Below are 6,757 nucleotides of genomic sequence, written 5' to 3'. Positions count from 1 at the left end.
CTGTATTCTGTAACATGGGTCATTATGCAAGCCAAGTAAAGGCTTAGCTTAGGTTATCAACTTGGCAGTGTAGTTCTCACGCGTAACACTTTGTTATGTTATTATTTTAAACAATACAATACAAAAACTACTTCCTCATCAGTATCATAGAACATTAACTCCTAAACGTAAAAGGCCATTTCTGTCATGGCGGTATACTTGAAAACACAAAGATAACTTGTTGCCATAAACAGAAAATATTAGCGCTCGACCAGACGGCACCGAAGAAAACAACGCATTTCTAATAAACTAGTCAGGCGACGCTTTTTCCGCCACTTATCATATATTAGAGTTTACACCGCTTGCTATAAATGGAGTTTGCGGCGGCCGATCAGCAAGATATCGTACAGGGGCATCTTATGAGCCCAGCTTAGTCGCCCCTCCTGTAAGGAGAATTCACAGAGAGGTTTAACACAGTTTAGGCACGCACACAGCCAGTTAACCGCCAACAACTGGTCCAAATATGACGCCTGAAATAAATAAAATGGAGTATGATAGCACATTGACGTGAACCGCCACGCGTGCAGGTGCTCTCTAATAAGAGCAGCACACGAATCTATCTCACGTTATGAAAGCAATAATGGACGAAAAATCAAACAGCGCAGTAGAACACAAACCGAGTTACAAACCAGGAAGATGACCTGCCGTTCCTATTGGGTTTACCACGGCTACGGGGGCACAGAAATAACTATTGTTGCTTAGTACAGCGAGCGATCAAGAAGGGGCGCCAAAAAAAAAAATAGTGTAACAGGACGTACAAGTTAACATTTTAAATTTACAAGTGTCCATTTTACACATAATTCAACTTAGAGAACCGAAAAAATTTAAACGCACCAATGGGAAACTCTTCGAATATCCCCGCAACTTCGGCGGCTATGAGTCCCGTGGTTGTGGGGTGTGAATGGCACAAAATATGGAAAAAGGTTTTCAATTCGATTAGCTATATGTAATATCCCTATCGCGGAACCAAAAAGAGTACCGTTAACGATTCTGAACACTGCGGTGCGTTTTTTTTTTTTTTTTCATTTATCGCTTCCGTGGGCCATTGAGACTCATTGCAGTTTAGGGAGTGAACCTCAGCAGTGAAACCAGGGAAAGCAATTGTCAGTATTGTGGATTCGGAAAGCCAAGGAAGGTAATGCAGTAACCTTATTCTGTTCAAAATTCATTTGTAAAGAACCACGTGAGCAAGGAAAGTGATTATCGAAGCTACACTTATTAAGTATTAGAGGCAACGACGTGGCATAGACGCACATCCGGCTTCGGCACAGGCACTATGCATAGAATGTATCGCCTACGCTGTTATTTGATCCAGTCCGCAGCAACAAAATCGAAGTATTTAAACTTAGGCTGAAGAGGTCCAGTAGTAAATACATATTAAGGCTTATCGCAAGCGCGTATGCAGCGTAAATTTCTACACTGCAAAAAAACTTTTATTACCGTTTTTAATAGGCACCCAGTATTTACCTTCAGAAAGACCTCTGCACCGTGATTTGTATGTGAACACAGGACTATAACGGCGTGTATCCGCTGCGTGTACAGACTGGATCAGAAATATACAGCCCAAGAGGGTCACTGACCGTGTTTCTGCAAGCAATCCTCGAATCCCTGAATTCCAGGTTATATTGCCACGTGCCTAGCGCCGCGCGACAACCGCGCTTGGTGCCGACGACGACGAAGTGGTTGTTGGCACGAGCGGCGCCCTGGTGCTGGACTCTGTGATCGGAACTACAAGCCGACCTTATTCTCGGGTCCTCGGCTACGTGTACCTTCACGGCTCCCTGTGACTTGAGTCGTGACACTGGTGGAGGTGCCATCGATGATCCCTTCTCCTGCGGACGACCCTAGGCGGCCGCCTCTCGTGACCACTCCTGTTTATCGTACCAGCCGACGACTCCGAGGCTTGCCCCCCGAGGCCTTCCCTCTTGACGAAGAGACCCTAGCTGTGGCAACGACACCGCCCGCCCGTACCATGACTGTCCCTTCCACCCCTTCGTCCTGTCTCATCCTTCAGACCCCACGTACCCCTAAACCATTTCACGGTGAGCAGTTTGAACACGCCGAGGACTGCCTAGCTCACTACGAAAGGGTCGCGACGTTTAACGGCTGGGACGACGCTGCGAAAATGCGGAACGTTCTCTACGTGGCCGGCCTTCCGAAGCCAGCTCCTCGGTACGTACGCCAACAGTGACCTCCGAGAGAACGCCGAGCGTGCCCTGACCTCTCGAGTTCAGCGTCAGAACGAAGGGGTCGCAATGTACGTTGAAGACGTCATGCGCCTTTGCCATCACGCCGACCCGTCCATGAGTGAGGAGAAGGTGCGGCACCTGATGCACGGCGTCAAAGACTAGCTTTTTTCCGGCCTCGTGCGGAACCCGCCCACCACTGTCGCGGCGTTTCTGGCTGAAGCTGTGATCATGGAGAAACTGCTACAGCAGCGATGCAGCTAGTACGCTCGGCCGCTGAATTCCATCTCCCCACTACCGCCGTCTGACCGAACAGACTACAATCCTGGGGCAGATATATGAGCTCCCTTCGCGACCTCATTCGCACCGTGGTTCGCGAGGAGCTCCAGCAACTTCATGGATCATTTACTCCTGGTGCGGCTTCCCTGGCCAGCATCATCCGTGAGGAGGTCCAGAACGCACTCACGCCACCGACAAGTACAGTCGGAGAAACAGGAAACTGGTGCAAACGGATACAGCAGCACAAAAATGATGTGGCGAAAGGACACAGTGCTACTAACGCTCTGGCCGAACATCCCTATTGCAAAAACCAGTGCCACTGGGAGCCAGCGCCCCAGCGCCATACCTGATTATGGTCCCAGTATGACGCTGGACACTGGGCGGACTGGGACGCGGCATACTGGGACGCTCCGCACTGGCGGCACTGTTCGTCCGGAGAAAAAAAGGCGTGGGATAAAAACTAAAAAGGAACGAAACAAGTTACGCACATAAAAAAACAAAAAAAAAAACGTAAAAAAAAAAGAAAAAAAGAAAAAAAAATTAATGCACCAAGCGCGCCTCGAACTAAGTCCCTAAGTACATACCAATCACTAGCTCAGCACGCTAACCACTCGGCCACGCCGAAAACTGTATTTTCTGTAAACATTTTTGCCTTTTATGTCATGACCCACATTTATAAGGTTGGGACTTCATGTTTTGCAGTCTACAGGCCATTGCTACCGCTCTAACAATTGCAACTTCTTGATCATTTTAGCTTGCTGTCTGCTCTCACGACTTGGAACTAATGTTCTGGGTGCATATGCGCGCTATTTTGTGCACTGGAATCATTTTAACATGTGGAGTTTGACATCGCTGGCAAATTTACCAACGCCGGCTCTTGGGTGGTGCTCTGCTACCGTGGGCGTAATTTTCGCTGAACACGGAGCTTTAGTAGAAGCCTTCAAGGAAAAACGTGCGACCAAGCTTCAATACCGGCAAGCGCCGCAGCGATGACCGTAATTGCGTGTAACTAAACCTTATTTGTATGTAAACATTGCAGGAAGCGTTGCGATGCTGCATGATACGCAGAGTAAGAAGGAGCGCAAAAGCTTGAGAAACACGCCAAATATTATGTATTACAGGCGCTGTATGTTGTTGCTTTTTCTCTCATGGACCCATCGCTCGGTGAACTACTCTCTTCCTCGTTTTAGTTTTTCTTTCTGCTGTTGATACTGGGCCGTGGTGCAGGCTACGCTCGCCTGCGATTGAGCCCGCATTGAACATTTTGGCAGTAATCATTGTGTTAGAGTGCCCTTAAGATCAGCTGTGAAGTTGGTTATGCATGGGAGCCCACATTATTCAATTCCAGATTTAGTAGTGCGTTAATCGTCAGTCTGTCATGAGATCGAGGTGCGGCGATCGTTGTCGCTCTCGAAACGCTCGAAACGACCTATCGAAACATGGAAACTCTAGAAAAAAGATACTGCCTTTGTTTTCTTACAAATGCGCAACGACTTCGCAGCAAAAAGCGCTTGCTTGAACCATATTTTTCATATGCCCCCCGATGGTCGATTGAAAGTACCCTGTTGCCCTTTTGGCCCCTGAGGGATGCTACTCCGGCTGACGCCGCAGGCCGCACCGGCTATACTGGGGCACTGGGACCAGTGCGGCCCAGCGCACATACAGCGCTTCTCCCAGTGCATCGCGGATGCCAGCGACACACCCAGCGTCAAAAGTCTAATCCCAGCGTTTTTCTCCCATCGCACCAGTGCAGCCAATGTCTTCCCGTTACTGCTCCAGTGAATATCGCAGACCTCCAGCGTGCCCAGCAGATCCAGTGCAAGTGCAGCCAATGTCTTCCCGTTACTGCTCCAGTGAATATCGCAGACCTCCAGCGTGCCCAGCAGATCCAGTGCAAAACCAGCGCGAAAATCTTACTGGTTTCGCACTGGAGACGCTGGTTTTTGCAATAGGGATGTGCAAGAAACTGGACACGCCATCAGTTGGGACGGGGCGCGTGTGCTTGCCAGAGAACGGATCGCTGCAAGACGATTGTATCTACAGTCTTTGATGATTCAGACCTCTCATGGCACGCTCAATCGGACGCAGGGGAATCTGCCATCTGATTATGCTAGATCATTATGATGCGTTTTAAAGAAGCTATAAACGCATGCTTTATGTCTGGTTTCCCCATTGTGAACAAGGAAGCCGTAGGGCTTCCGAAACGTCATTTCGTTTTAGAGCGCAGCTCTTTGGCGTCCGTTCTTGGGTTTCGAGTCGGCGTCGGCCTCGTAACCAGCTCCGCCCCCCTTTCATCCCCCCAGCGCTAGCAGCGACCGACTGATACCGCTGGATGCCGCTGACGCCGCTAGAGAATCAAGATAACGTGACTGCATAGAACACCGTCGCCGCCATGCAGAAAGAGGAAGGGAGGGTCCCCCCCCCCCCTGTTCCTGTGTGGCGGATAGGGTGCTCTTCAGTTGCCGACGCGCCGGTTATTTCACGTAGGCCCCGGCACGTCGACGAATACGTGACCACCTTCCCACGGCTAGACCTGGTTCTTGGCGTTGCGGAATCGAGGGTATCATATTGTTTGCGTCGGCATCGGCGGCGTTGTCCCTGAAACCAACTCCGCAGCTGGGGTTGACTCACTATCGGCGTCAGCAGCATCAGTCAGTCGCTGCTATCTCTTCCCTCCTCCCTTTATCGCGTTGTCCGCTTGCTGCACGCGCTTCTGCCCCCATCGTTTGCCGCTGGGTGTACACGCTGCCCCCCTCCCCCCTCTTCCTGCGAGTCTCCGGTTGTCAAAGCGCCGGATCGAACTTAATTCCTTTCTTCGCTCCTCCTCCAATGCAGCCCCTGTGCGGTGGCAATCAGAGAGCCAGATCGGCGGCGGCGGATGATCTGTATATGTGCACCGCCCGAGCCGAAATTGCCGCTACCGTTCGCCACTGCGAAATTATCTGCCAGTTCTTTCTGAGCCATGAGCGAGACGACCGGTGGAAGTCCGCGGCGGCGGCGGCGGCGGCGGCCGCTGCTGCTGCTGCTGCTGCCGCTGCCGCTGCCGCCGCCGCTGCCCGCCGCCGCTGCCGCTGCCGCTGCTGCTGCTGCTGCTGCTGCTGCTGCTGCTAAACGAGCTGCCAGAGAAAAAAATTCTGTGATAGCGCATACATGTGTTGCTCGATTTCTTTGCCTCAATCCATCGAAAAGGTGAAACAGCTTATTTGCTGCGCTCAAATTTCGCATTAGGAAGTAACGTAATCGTCGGTAATTTTTTTATTAAACTTTGACTTGGTCAGTGACCCTATAATTTTCTTTATGTCACCACCTGACCAGACGATGTTTCGTCGAACTCTTGATTACACAAGTACAGTCGTTCCGCCACCACCCCCAGGCCTCACCCAGCGGATGACTTATGCTGATGTCACACGCCGCCCAGGCCTGCTACCTACCCCTTTGCCTTACACGCCGCCTCAGGTCGCTGTGCACGCTGCGGAACCGCTGCCCCTTTTGGCAGATCGGCGCCAGGCGCCCCGGAAGACTGATCTCTGGCACGCTCCAGATAACCGCACTCTCTGGTACCACTGTGGCGAGGCAGGTCACCTCTACCGACAGTGCCCTTATCGTCAGATGGGCCTTAGAGGATTTTCCCCCGACAGCCCTCGTCCACGGCCTGGTCAGCGGCCTCAGAACATCGCCGAGTACGTCACCCGCCAGCGTAGTCTGCCACATTCTCCTCGTCGCGAGTCGCGCTCGCCTTCGCCTCGTCGCTCTTCGCCCTCTAGGCCACGGTATACCGCTGGACGCCATGGTTCTTCGAGCCCTCATCGGGAAAACTAGTTCCGGCGACCTTTGGGGGCGAGGCCGCCGCACACCGATTCGCCGCAAAGCTTCCACCGCCAAACCGCTCGATTCGCCGCGACGTCGAACGACGAATTCCTGTCCAGTTTTCGCCGCACAGACCAAATCGCCCCGACGTCGTCCGCATCGCCGACCAGTTATCACCACCGTGTCGCATAAATCGCCCGGACGCAGACCACACAACTGCCGCCCAGCTTCCGCCGCCGCACCGCTTGCTTCACTCCGACCTGCCGTCGACATTGAATTGTCCCGACGCGAGTCAGATAGTCTTTGGCGATGATTATCCAACGGTTGCCACCAGAGGACCGAGGGAAAGGACCGAGAAGGTCCATGCCGACTTGATCAAATGGTGTTCGTGGTGGTATTATGGGCATGAGGAGGCCCGCAGGCTTTGATTGCGGAACCTTCCGACG

This window comes from Amblyomma maculatum, chromosome 3 (assembly GCF_055883805.1).
Source record: "Amblyomma maculatum isolate TAMU_Amacu chromosome 3, ASM5588380v1, whole genome shotgun sequence".
Lineage (NCBI taxonomy): Eukaryota > Metazoa > Arthropoda > Arachnida > Ixodida > Ixodidae > Amblyomma > Amblyomma maculatum.
This window is presented reverse-complemented; position numbering follows the sequence as displayed.